Here is a 13,199-nt window from a genome sequence, read left to right as displayed (position 1 = left end):
CAGGCAAGCTTTTATTTGGGGCCTAGCATGCTAAGCGTATTTAACTGGTATTTCTGTGAAACATTTTGGTTGAGACCTTATTACTCTCTACAACTACCTGAAAGGAGGTTGTAGAGAGGAGGGAGCTGGGCTCTTCTCCCAAGTGACAGAGGACAGGACAAAGGGGAATGGCCTGAAGCTCCACCAGGGGAGGTTCAGACTGGATATCAGAAAAAAATTCTTCACAGAAAGAGTCATCGGGCACTGGAACAGGCTGCCCAGGGAGGTGGTCGAGTTCCCTTCCCTGGAGGTGTTTAAGGAACATGTGCTTAGTGGCATGGTTTAAGGGAGTGTTAGGAATGGTTGGACTCTGATCCAGTGGGTCCTTTCCAACTTGGTGATTCTATGATTTGCAACTTGAGAGCATCAGACAACTAGTAACTGAATCTTACTTATTTTTAACTGCTTGGCCATGAAGATTTGTGGCCATTTCATGACTTGAAGCCTTGTAGGCTTCATGTAACTTTACAAAGACAGCAGCTGATGGCCATCAAGTCTCATTCCATGCCATGTTCATCACCGTTGTAGTTGATTTTCTTCCTTTTTCTGCTGTTCTGTTTCTCTTGCTTACATTATTTCTGTGTTCTTTGCAGTCTGGAACGGGGTTGGTGGTGTTCTGTTTTGCTGTTGGGTTTATTTGGTTGGTTGGTTGGTTGGTTTATTTTTGATTGTTTGTTTGTTTTCCAGGAGGGCAGTTTCCAGGTTTTACAAGTTTTCATACCCTGTCATCTTGTTCCACGCCTTTCCTTTGTCGTTCTTCTTAGCTGTCTTGTTTAGTTGCTTTGTAGTGGTTTCAAACATTTTAATAGTCTTAAATTAAAGAAACAACAACAAAAAATTTTTGAGCATCTTTTACACTTCCTTAGACCAAGTCAGGACCAAACTGTCCCAGGTGGTACTCTCCTCTCAGTTAGCTGGCGCACTAACAAATGTATTTCCAAGATGAGAGGTTGAACTTTCCTGTAATGTGGAGATGTTTAGATTCTAGGCAGTGTCTGGCACAGTGTATGCTTACCCAGCTACCCATATCCTGAATTTGTAGTGTAAATGCTACACAGTGTTCATGCAACGCTTTACTTTGTATAATTACTTGTATAATTTATTATAAGTAAACAGCTTTGCTTGTTGAAGTAATCAATAGTTACATGCACGTGAGAATTTATTATATCCTTTGAAAGCTAATTTCTGAATGAGAATGTTAATATGAAAAGCAGATGATGCCATAGTTGTGTCTGGCACCACTGAGTGACAGTATCACAAGTCGCAGGTTGATGCAGATTGACTCTCAGCTGAATAGTCCTCCCAGCCATGGGTAGCTTAAGACAATAGTTTTCTTGATAGCTGTCTTGTATGACAAATGCACTTTTCTTTCTAAATGCCAGATTCTCCTTTCAGCTTTGTATAATGATTTATCTCCCAAACTATTGGGAAGAATTAAATAGTTCTGACTATGTGGAATTTCATTCTCTTCCTATGGAGCAGCTGTATTTTCTATACTGTCTTGTAAGTGTATGCTAGACTCTTTGTAAGAAGTAGTTATATCTACAGTTCTGTTACTGTGCTGCGATTGTGTCTTAGTAATTAGCTAGAAAATCTGTTGGCTGATAACTAGCAAATTCTGAACTATATCGCTGCTAACATCAGGTTGTATGCACAGAATTTTCGTTTGGTGGATACATACAAATATACATATTTCCCTCCCCAAAAGATTTATACTAATGAATACTGTCTCCTGACAGAGAGCTTGCTGAATTCTGTTCTTATACCCTTCTCTCCAAAAGCATAGTTGCTTTAACTTTTATCATGTCATAACAGCAAATGTAAAGATAGAACATCTTTTCCTTACAGGGAAGAAAGATGTCATATCTTCTCTTTTTTTAATTTTTTCTTTTTTTTTCATTAAAGGTAGGTCATCATAGCTGACAGGGACATCTATCCACAACTCCAAGTTGAATGTGTTGAGTCCCAGTAAGAAAGAAGACCTTCTAGCTTGTTTGGTTTTGAGAGAGAGTGTTTGCTGTTTCTTGTAACATCAAAGTAATGCTTCAATTGACATAATTACAAAAGTTTAGTAATTGTCTGGGAAATAATTCTTCATTAACTATAGTTATTCATAACCAGTGGTACTAGTGAGATTTTTCATAACATAGTCAGTCAGTGATGCTATCTTCTTAGACTGTCATGCCTTTTGCCTTAATGAAAAAGAGGGTGAGAGGGTCTTCAACACTCATTACAGAATTTATGGAACTGTTAATAAAATACTCTTTGAAACATCTGTTCTGTAAATAAGGTATAGCCTGGAAGTGTTATATATAAAGGAAAAGAAGGAGCTATCTTAAAAAGTTGATGATCTGAGTACATAAAAAACAAAGAGGGAAGAAACAGACAGGTCATCTCCACGTGTCAGAGAACTCGGATATGTGGAAGTGGAGAGTAGCATGTGCTAGCTGCATTGCTAAGAACATGAGGACGTGAAATTTAAGGATTTGGAATATAACAAGTCTAAATTGATTTTATTCTAGCAGAAGTCACAATATATCAGGAGAAAAGCCTGGAAAATGGTTTATTCTCCTGTTGCCTATGTATATAGGTTCAAACAAATTAGTTCAGGGAAGTAGTACTAGTTCTTGTTTTTTTTTTCCAAAGGTAAGAATCATAAATACTTTGGGGAGCTTTCAATGACATACCTCTGTTGCTGTCCATACATAGTGTTTTGTAAACCATAATTAAGATGCAAGCTGGAACACATGTTGCCCCAGATGCACTGAAGCCAACCTTACTCACTACTTTGACACAGAACAGATGGCTTGTTATAATGTAGTTGTTGATGCAGTAAGAACTGAGAGGCATGACTGGTGTTGCTTATAATCACTAACGATTAAAGACTGTAACGCCTTCAAGAAGGCATCACTATTCTCCCCTTCTGCTAAGTGTTTAGTGAGATCCTATACGAAGATGATATGTGTGCTTAGAAGATGCCTGATTATCAACTGGATGTTAAATTCGTGCTTTTTATATTTGTATGTAGGTAGATTTTTCTGGAGGGCTGGGATGAAGCATTTTTAGGTATCTTGATGCTTTTTGTATAGAGTCTGTCCGTACAAGACAAATGAAGAAAGGAAAAAGATATTACGTGTGTACACTCTAAAAAGCTTTTCTTATTATTTTTTTTCCTCAGTAAAATCTAATTTTCTTTGAGGAAGACTCTTTTTGTGGATGAAAAAGGTTAAGGTACCTTGCCAGCCATATGCAGTCAGCTTTGGAAGCGCATGACTGCTGTGGTGGCAAGTACTTTGCAAAACTCTGTGGTAGGCATACAGGGATACTGCATCACAGACTAGGTCATCCAAGGAAGGTGAGCAGTAAGCTGACAGCTGGTAAATTGTATGTTTCTGACTCTGTAGAAGGCTTAACAATACCGGAGAATGAGGAGGGTAAAATGAAAGGGCAGCTTTAACTGCTTTAGTCATTAGTGGACAGTCTGGACGCGCTAGTGCTCTTCCTGATGGAAGTAGGATAAGAATTACTATTTGACTGCCAGCTGGGTTGGAAGAACACAAGCACTTGACTAACATGCAGTAACAGAAAGGTGGATAAACTGTCCCTTTTAGTATTCAACAGTGAATGCAAAGCACAATAAATATCTGGATCAGACTTTTTTGTCTGATCTAGATTGTGATATCACTCCATTAATTTCAGTCATTTGACTTTAGCAGGCTTAACTTGGGGATGAATTAGTGCCATAATGTTTAAATAGAACAAAAACATGTAAGCTTTCTATAAACGTCTTACATTTTTGTTGAACATTTAGGGTGACTCATGGAGGAAGGAAAAAATTGAAGGTAAAACGTGTTCATTATTCTGTTCTGAGAAGTATAGGCATAGGTCAAGGTCGAGCTGTTTGCTCTTGAAGAATTGTATTCTGAATAACTTGGCATCAGCACCACAATCCTTGATGTCTTATCACATAATTCAGTGTTTTCTCTGGGCTATTTTAGGCAGAAAACAATTAGAAAAGGTTGTGTTCTCATTCATATCAGAGTTGCTTGCTTTTGCTAGAGTAAGTGGGATCTGTGGTCATTCAAACATCCATTTTTATTAAAATTTGAACTATCTTTTGCATCAGAGACAAAAATATATAACATCCTGTCTCTTGCCTTTAATTATCACAGCTCAGTGATTTAGAGAGTGCTTTGGAATGGCAAAATTTTGGCTGACTGCCATGATATGCAATAAGCCCAGAGAAGCTAGAAATTGTTAGCCAATATTAAAAAACTAATTTTATGGTATTTCCACCCAAGTTAACTGAAATACATCTCTTAAGTCAAAGTGCAAGTCTTTGCCTCTTTCATGTTTTAAAAGATATTTAAGACTTTTTCCAGTTTGTTTTTGACACACTCTCTCAAAGCTTGAAAAATTTAATGCTTCAGTGCTGACCAAGCTACAGAATCATACAAGGTGAAGGACATGCCAGCAGAATCCTGTAATGACTCTAGAGTGAGAAGTTGCAAACTTACCTTTTATTGCTGGCATTTCCATTAGGATGTAGGTCCTGAAAATCTTAAGGAATTTTTTTTTCATTCATACAGTGTTCAATATTAATAGCTTGGAGCTGACATGAGGGGGATTTCAGGGGACCACATCATATTTGTCTTTAGGGAGTGTCTTTAGGGACTTTTTTTTTTCCCTAGAATTTTTCAAGCTGTGCCTAATTTAAGTGGCAAATACTATTTATAGTAGCTATAATTTGTACTTAGTCGCAGTGTGTTTTTTTATATTGCACAGTAAACTGCGTTAAAACCATATAATGCAACGGTTAATGCAAGAGAAAATAGAAGTCAGGACTGGTTTCAGAAGGGTTTTTCCTTGCTTCTGTTATTCCTCTTCTGCTCCATGTCAGGCTATTCTTCTATTTGTTTGCCCTCCAGATGACCAAAATTTAATTTTAATCGTGAGTATATAATTTTCTCTGTTTCATGGTTTAGTCACTTTGTTTCAAAGTGAAAATAAACTTACTCCAACTCTGGGTTGAAAGGCTGAACTTTGAAAATAGTAGGCTTGAATGCCATGTTGTAAACTTCCTGCCAGTTTTGCTACCTGTTTGTATTAAAACTCAATCCCCAGACATGGTCTTTTTTATGTTGTGGTTTGCTCATTATGATCATGATAGACTTAGACAATACTGTCATAACATAAGAGGAATTTATTTCGCATATGCAAGGCAAAACTGCCCTGTCTCCAGCTAATGAGTAATCAGAGTAGGTCTTAAAAAAAAGATCCGAATCTTTTATGTCAGAGTAGATTCACTTGGGGGACTGCAGGAGACAGGTTAATTCTGTGTCTTACTATTAGAGCGTGTACCTGGGATACAGTAGATAAAATGCCATTTGAGCTGAGAAGAGCAGATACTTGAATACTTACATTCTTTCAAGTAATGGAGTGCCTCTGTTGTCGTGCACTGCTGGGAGAGAAGTTATTCCTGGGTGGTCATAATTTATGGCTTTTATTTCATCAAATTGTTAAGAAGTCTTTTACTGATAGAACCAGTGTGTTTCAGAAAGAGGTTATTCTTGTGTTTCCACTTTTATTGTCACAGTTCAGCCCCAGTCTGGCCAGGTCAGCAGCTGAACACTAGCAGTCGTGGTCCAAAAAACTGATTTTTCAGTGAAAATTCTTAACTAGCTCGAGCTGACGCTTTGATGTCACCACCCTTGAAGGAAAAAAAAAAAAAAGGCAAACCCAGCCTTGTCCCAGGAATGCTAATAGTTAAGATACTAAAGGAAACAGTGTGTAGATTCCACTGAAATGCGTTGTATTCCTCTGGTTATTTGTGATCGTGTCTGTATTAATTTATTTTGAAGAACAATGTTTCTTATTTATTTCTTCTTAAAAGATGACCCTGGAACTCATAGGAGGATATTGAAGAATATCTTGCCATTGTTGCAGTGTGATTTGAACTGAAGTGAGGGAATGGATGAAGTGTGACCAAGGACTGTGATTTGAAGTTCAAGAATGTCTTGGTTTCCATAGAAACAGCTAGCTCTATCATAGATACTGAGCTAAATGCTTATAGGATTTTGCTTTTTTGTCCTCTAAATAAAATTTGATTGTTTCATTTTAGTTTCTCTTTCCTTTCACTTCAGACTTCTCTGAAATTTGCTAATTTGTTTGCATTTTCATCAGTGCAAAGTTGTCTCAGCCATTCCTTGTCTGAAGAAAGCAGTTGCACATAAAAACGTTTATTTCTCTTGTAGTGCTCTAAAGATGAGTATGCCATTGAACTGTGTATGAAGTTCACCTTAGTCTTGAATAGGGTGATGTGAGGTGCTGTCATCCTTTCATGGGCTCACGTTAGGATTGCTCTACTTCCACAAGTGGCGTGGCTTTCAACGAGTGACGCGGGTCTGTCAACCGGCTGGCAGTGAAACTTCAGAGCTTTGTTCAGTCACACTGATGATTTATGTTACTTCTTATGTCCCATGTCCATTTTTTTCCATCTCATGTAAACGTATTGTAGGCACAAGGTATTGTAATGGTAGAGCAAAGCCCCTTTGTGCACCTAAAACTAAATGGAGGGGTTCTGAGTGTTGCCAGATATAAATTTTAGATGTTCAGTTGTGGAAGTACTGTTAAGTAACCTGTATTCCCTATAAAGTATCTGGTGAAACTAGGGTTCTAGGAGGGTGATTCATATGAACTGTAGCTTTATTTATTTTATCAAGTTACTCTTGAACAAGAGTCTAGAATCAAGGATGTCTCCTCTCCCATGAGAACTCTTGCATTGCTGGGCTGTAAATTCATAGTCTTTGCTCACTTACTTTCTTACCTCACGCACATGTACGTCTCAGTCCTTCTGCCAGCTAGAGTCTTCTACAGGAAGGAGCTGTTACTATTGTTCCAGATTTATCTCTGTTAAATTTCCAGAAAGCTCTGGAAATCCTTGGAAGTTCTGTTGGGGAAATTGACATTGGATCTGATGATCACGAGCTGATATAGTTGAAATGAAATGGAAGAATAAACAGAGTAGGAGTGTCATAAAGGCTTTGGATTTCAAGGGGGCAGATGCTGATTAAACCCGGGTTAGTATAAGGACCATGTCTGAAGAATTTGTATGCTTGAGGTTTCATCAGGTCAAAGACATTAAAGGTTTAAAATATCTGCATGCTAAGTGAGTGAAAGGATGTGGAGAGAGGCTTTGAATTTGGCAGATGAATAACCACCTCAAGAAGGATATTGAAAAGGAAAGAGAAGAAATAATAGAATAAAATCCACAATATATGTTTACTCAAGTCAGACAATGATGCATTTAGAAGGAGAGTGTTTTTCAGGTGAGGGAAATGGAGAAAAGGCGAAATCTGGACTCAGTGAGTAGCTGATACTGTGTAGGAAAGGATTTGCTTGGGAAGGCAGGGCTTGATAGAATGCATGACTCAGGTGGAGAAGGTGTTGAATGTGGAAGTGTCAGGCTGGCAGCCGTGTTCAGTGGAATTCTTTAAAATTTAATTTTTGGACCAGCTATCTTTCAGATGTTTTCATTTATGCTACTGGCACAAGGAAAATCAGTATGCTGATGGAATTTGTTGATGTTGAAAAATTTGGAAACACCCGTAATAAAGAGGAGGATCATGATGCTGTATGGAAAAGATTGGATTATGTAAAAACTGAAATAATAGGAACAAAATTAATTGCATTGATATAAAAATATCTTCTACGTCATGAGTGGTTAAAAGCAATGTGTTTTTTAATGAATTATTGATGTTTTTGTAATGACTGGAGAAGAGCATTGCAAGATACTGCACTGCAAATATGAGGCAGTTGTGATTTCTGTATGGAAAGTAGAGAGGTATTTTCAGTCGATTTAGTGAGGTTCTAGCATAACTATAAATTCCTGAAATGCTATGTACAGTTCTAATCATACATATTTAAGAAAGTTGAATTAAAACTAAATGACGTGCAGATTGAAGTGAGCTGTGGAATCATTCACTTTGGAAAGGAGCTTGTGAAGTCCCCAGCCCAAACTCTTGATGAAGGCAGGGTCAGGACTGAATTCAGACCAAGTTGCTTGGGACTTGTCAGTTGGGTCTCTAAAACCCCCAAGGCCAGAGCTTCCAGAGCATCTCTGTGTGACCTCTTCCACTGCTTTGATGTCCTCAGGGTGAAAATTTTTTCCTTATAACAGCTCAAAGCCTGTTGTTTCCATTTATGGCTATTGTCTCTTGTTCTCCTATCTTGGACATCAGTAAAGAAGGTGGTTGTCTTGGTAATTTAAGCCTAGAAAGGCTGCCAGTAGATGTTCACCAGGCCTCCAGGCCAGCCAAGACCAGTTTCCTTAACCTCTGTTGATGTGCTTCAGAGCTTTGAAGACAGTCATCAAATCAGGGGCCAGCCTATTAATGAGGGCAACCTTTGCTTGTTTATTTTAGCAAAGTGTGTCCTTGTCTGTAGATGTAGAAGAAAGCCATCAAAACCTCAGGGGTGGGAGTGGAGGGAGGAGAAGCCTAATATAAATAACACACAAAGCAGGTCTGGCATCTGAATATAACCTGTCCAAGAATAAACTTATGCTGGGAATTACAAGAAAGCTCTGCTCCATGGAACAGTCAAGTTCTTGAGCAGCCTTCTAGGAGTATGAAAACCAAAGTTCTTCATTTTATTCAGGTGGTTACATTTCTAGAAGGGATTACATGAGATGATATATCTACCTTGGGAGTGTAGAACCTGCAGGTCCCTGCTGCCTTGGCCTGCTTTACGCTACTGTTTCACTTAAACTGTTATTCAGGTTTGGTTCAACCTCTTATGTGATTCTGGTGGAATCCAGTCAGTAAGCTGCATTGCGTGATGCTTTGAAGTTTCTCTTTGGCCTAGACTCATTAAGAAACTGATGCATCTTTAGAGGACAAATTTCTTTCTTACGATTGTGAACTTGAACAAGGAACTAAATGTATGGGATTTTGAGAAGTGAAACTGGAATGTGTTTTTCTGAATTCTCTTATTCATTGCTTTCCCTTCTGCTCCATCACTAGTTTTTAATTCAATTTAACATTTATTAAGAAAAGGAAAAAAAATAGTCTTGTGCATGTATTTTAATCCTCAACTGCTAAAGAACAACAGTTAGTTTAAACATCGGGTGATACAACACTTTTCGTCCTCTACATTTTGTTTGTAAGATGGGAGGAATCTTAAGATGCTACTGGAGCATAAAATTGCTAACTAAGAAGCTAACTTTTTTAACTGAATAGATTGAAAGTCACTTAAACATCAAGAAACATTGTGTAGGTTGTATATCTCTCATTTCTTGATGTTTGAGTGACTTCCCATTTATTTAGCTGTGAAATTAGGAGCACTGTGGCACTAAGATGTTTTGTAGTTATGCTTTAAAGAATGAGCAAACACTGTTACAGATGCCTTTAACAAACAGAGTTTATTATACATCTGCATATTTGTGACCCAAATTTCTGTTCCAGAAGTTGTGGTCACAGTTGTTACTACTATATATATATAAATATATGTATTGTCTTGGTTTACAGTATATAATCTACGCTGAAATTCTTTATTGTCTATGCAGTGCAAGTGATGGAGCTGTTACTGGAGCTGTAATGATGAGATTGGTGTTGGCTGTGGTGTGGGGGAGAGCGAGGGTGAGGTTTGCATGCTCGAGATCACAGACAGAATGTGCTGTTACATAACTGTGCATAGGGGATGTAGTCCACAAATTTTATTTAATCCTACTTCTGATACTGTCGCTTCTCTTAACTCCTTTCATCAGTAACGCTGCAGTTGGTGCTGTCATGCAGAAGTGAGAGGATGTGATCCTAATCAGTTTGCTGTAGAAAAAGGCTGGAATTCCCTTTGGTAGCCTGGAGAATAAAAAATAAATCAGGGCGGTCATTGTTCTGTCCCCTGTGGAGGAGCAAACTTGTCAGGGCCACAAGAATCATTCAGGTGTCTCAGGACCAAGACTTTTGACAAGAATAGGTGGAGTGGCTTTAAGCATACAAAGATATCACTTGCTGACTTTTAACATAAGATACAGGCTAGCCAAGACCACTAAGAATCCTTTCATGACTTGAAAAAGTGAGATTTGCTGGGTTTGTGTCAATACTTCTCTACCTAACTGAGGGGTTTTCCCCTGCACTTTCCTTTGAGTAAATGTTTTTTTCCTTACCTTCTATCAGATATGATTTTTTGTTAGTGGCATTTTGCCAGAACTGTTGTTTCATATCCCCTATAGTTTGTTTGAGGTGGGGTTCTCAGGCTTACAGAATAAGTAGTACAGCAGTTGCAAGCCAATAAATTTCCCAATGCTCTTGAGGGGAATGAGATTAGACTCTAAATTTAAAGGCAAGTTTGGGGATTCTTTGCTTCAAACCCTTTGAGGTAGTGTGGTGTGCAACTGGAGACTAAGATTCCTTCAAGCTAAGATTAAGAAATATAAAGAGAGATGTATATATCTTATATATATAGAAAAACATGCAAACTAGATGTGCCAGTGGCATGCTGTACTATAAATAAGAAAATACTTTAACCTTTCCTTAGAGCAGCTGTTTCTTTGCACTTGATGCAACATCTGCTTGACTGATTTAAGTATTTATTTTGGGCTTCTGCTGATATTTGGTGGTATTCTTTTTTTAAAAATGAAAATATTCCTCCTACATTTTACACATACTTTATAATATATCCTGTACAATTATTATCATATCTTGATGTGACTTTTGTATTTCATAGTAAGACTATAAGAAATGCTCTTCAGCAACAAAAAAAAATGAGTGCTATTGGGTTATCCATCTTGAGGAGGTGTGGGGGAAGAAAGGAACTAACATTTTTCATGTTTTCTTCCACTCCTCTTGCTTATGTTGATTTTACATTGTATTTTAACTGCAGAAATATGACTTAATCAGATGTTCCAGGAAGCCAAGTTAGTTTTGGTTATTTCTCAGTGATATTCTTCTCCTTTATGTATGTTTTGGTGTGCCTGGTAATCTCAAAGCTCAGTACTAATAGTGGAAAGAAATGTGTCTCTTTAATGTTATGCTAGCTGAAGAACAGTTCTGTATTAATGCTATGCCCTAATCATATTTTAAGTGCTGAGCAGGACTAATCTTCTGGGTTTTTTTTTTAAGTGACCTCCTTGTAGGATCCAAATCAGACAGTTCTAGGGAGCCAATGGTTTGGTGTTATATGTGCTGCCTAGCAAAATGTTATGCTCTTCAAAACAGGTAATCCCGACCAGAGATAATCTACACACAGATGAAGGAAAAGAAATCCTTGGATAATCACCATAAAATCAGAGTTAGGAGACTGCTTGGCCAGAGGGAGCAAGCAAAGGGGGGAAGGGTCTCGGGAGCCAATTGGAGGAAATGGATACAGGGAGACTCCAGAAAAGGGCAGGCGGACTGCTGGTGAAGAAGCTCCTCATTACTGGTGCCTGCAGCAGAGTATTTGGGGTTGCTTGGTTTGTTTGTTTTTTTTAAACAGGCAGCCCATTGCCAAGTACAATAACAGTTTGTGACGCAGCCTAAACCTCCTAGATTTTTGGCAGTGTGTTAGTGTTGTAATGAGATGCGTTAATGCTTAAAGGATAATTAAAGATAATGAACTATAGAGAAAGTGGAGTGGAGCACAGTAAACAACGCCTCTGAAAGCCAGTGTGGTAAGCTGACTTTTGATGAAAAGAACTTAATTTCTACATAGACTTTTTTATAGTTTCGTCTGAGTACATACGTAGTAACTGATGCAGTGCCATATTGCAAACTGTTGGTTCAACAGAAGAAATTAGGATTTAATTGAGAAATCGTGAGTGCGTGTAAGGGCATAAAGGACCTGACTGAGAGGAGGGGGAAACAGGCTCAGAGAGAGGTCATTTTTGGAAGCATTATGGATCAACTGTCAGATCAGCCTGATGTTTCCCGATTCATTTAATGGCAAAGGTACATGTAAAGGGAACTTGCTGCTAGAATTCAAAGAACACTTGAAAATTTTAAAAACGCTTTTTAACGTAGGCAGAAGGAAGTGTTACACACAATATTTTTGAATATTTTCCATAGGCCCAGGCATGGAGGAGATCTGAAATGTTTTTGTGGTGCAGGATACTCCTTTCCTTCTAGCCTCCTTTCCATGGTAAGGATGGGGTAATAGGCCGAGGATGAGATTTGGAGCCTTGCACTTTAGGTCTTTACAGACAAAATGCTGTTTATAAGCTTGAAGGCTGAAAAACTGAAAGGATGGAAGTAGAGAAGGATACAAAGTAACTGATCAAACCACTTGGTGCAGTTGCGAAGAAGGTACATGCCCTCTTCAGACACAATTGCAGATGTTTCCATTAGACAGAGGACATTATTAATGGTACTATGTGAGCATCTGGTGAGGCATCATTTAGTATGCTTGAGAAACAGTCATCTGTTTTGAGGAGAAAAGACAAGAAATTGAAAAGTGCAGAGCCATTCATCCTAGGATGAATGGGGAAATAGGCATCTTGGTAGAGAAAGCTTGAAGAACTTGTCTTGGGTAGTCCAGCTGAAGAAATCATGTATATAAGTGTTGTCCATACCTACGCAGGTGGAGGCAGCTAAGAAGGGAGAAGCTACTTGAACTGGAAACAATATAAGCAATACAACAAATGGGCATAGTCTGGCAATTGCTGAATTTGCGCATAATGTTTTGAATTTGTGCATAATGTTTTGAATTTGTGCATAATGTTTTGAAGTTGTAGTTCGTTACAGTAGTCTGTTTTTTTGGAGTAAACAGGAATAGTGGAACTTGGTCTGCTTTTCCTGCTGAATCTTGGTGAGATTTGAAAATAATTCCTTAATCATTCTGAAAGTATCAAAATGGAACTTTAATGTTTATATCCAGACGTGTTCTGAATTTTATGAATAATTGTCTTGACTGAACAGCATTCTTGGAACTTCTCTCCTTTATATTTTTTTTGTGATTTCCTGGTATGCAGCAATGTTCTCAAGAGTGGCTGTGGTGCACTCTCAGAGATAGCTACTGCTGGGCTTCTTTCCGGGGCTAATGGCGCAACTCGTGTTTTCTGGAGGGTATTAGCACGGGGACAGGGAAGGGAACCTAGCCCTTATAAGCTGTTTTCAGCCTCGCTACATTATGAGATAGAGACTGAATTGCTTTTCAGAGGGGTCATTTTTTTCATTGACCTTGAA

At 38.3% G+C, this 13,199-nt stretch overlaps 1 protein-coding gene across 1 annotated transcript in view; it reads left to right on the top strand.

Annotated features, from left to right (window-relative positions):
- The window catches only part of UBL3 (ubiquitin like 3), a 55,591-nt gene that overhangs the window by 29,921 nt on the left and 12,471 nt on the right, over positions 1–13,199 (top strand). The window lies entirely within an intron of this gene.

This window comes from Cuculus canorus, chromosome 1 (assembly GCF_017976375.1).
Source record: "Cuculus canorus isolate bCucCan1 chromosome 1, bCucCan1.pri, whole genome shotgun sequence".
Classification (NCBI taxonomy): Eukaryota; Metazoa; Chordata; class Aves; order Cuculiformes; family Cuculidae; genus Cuculus; species Cuculus canorus.
The sequence above is the reverse complement of the archived record's forward strand: the minus strand, read 5'-3'. Positions and strand labels throughout refer to the sequence as shown.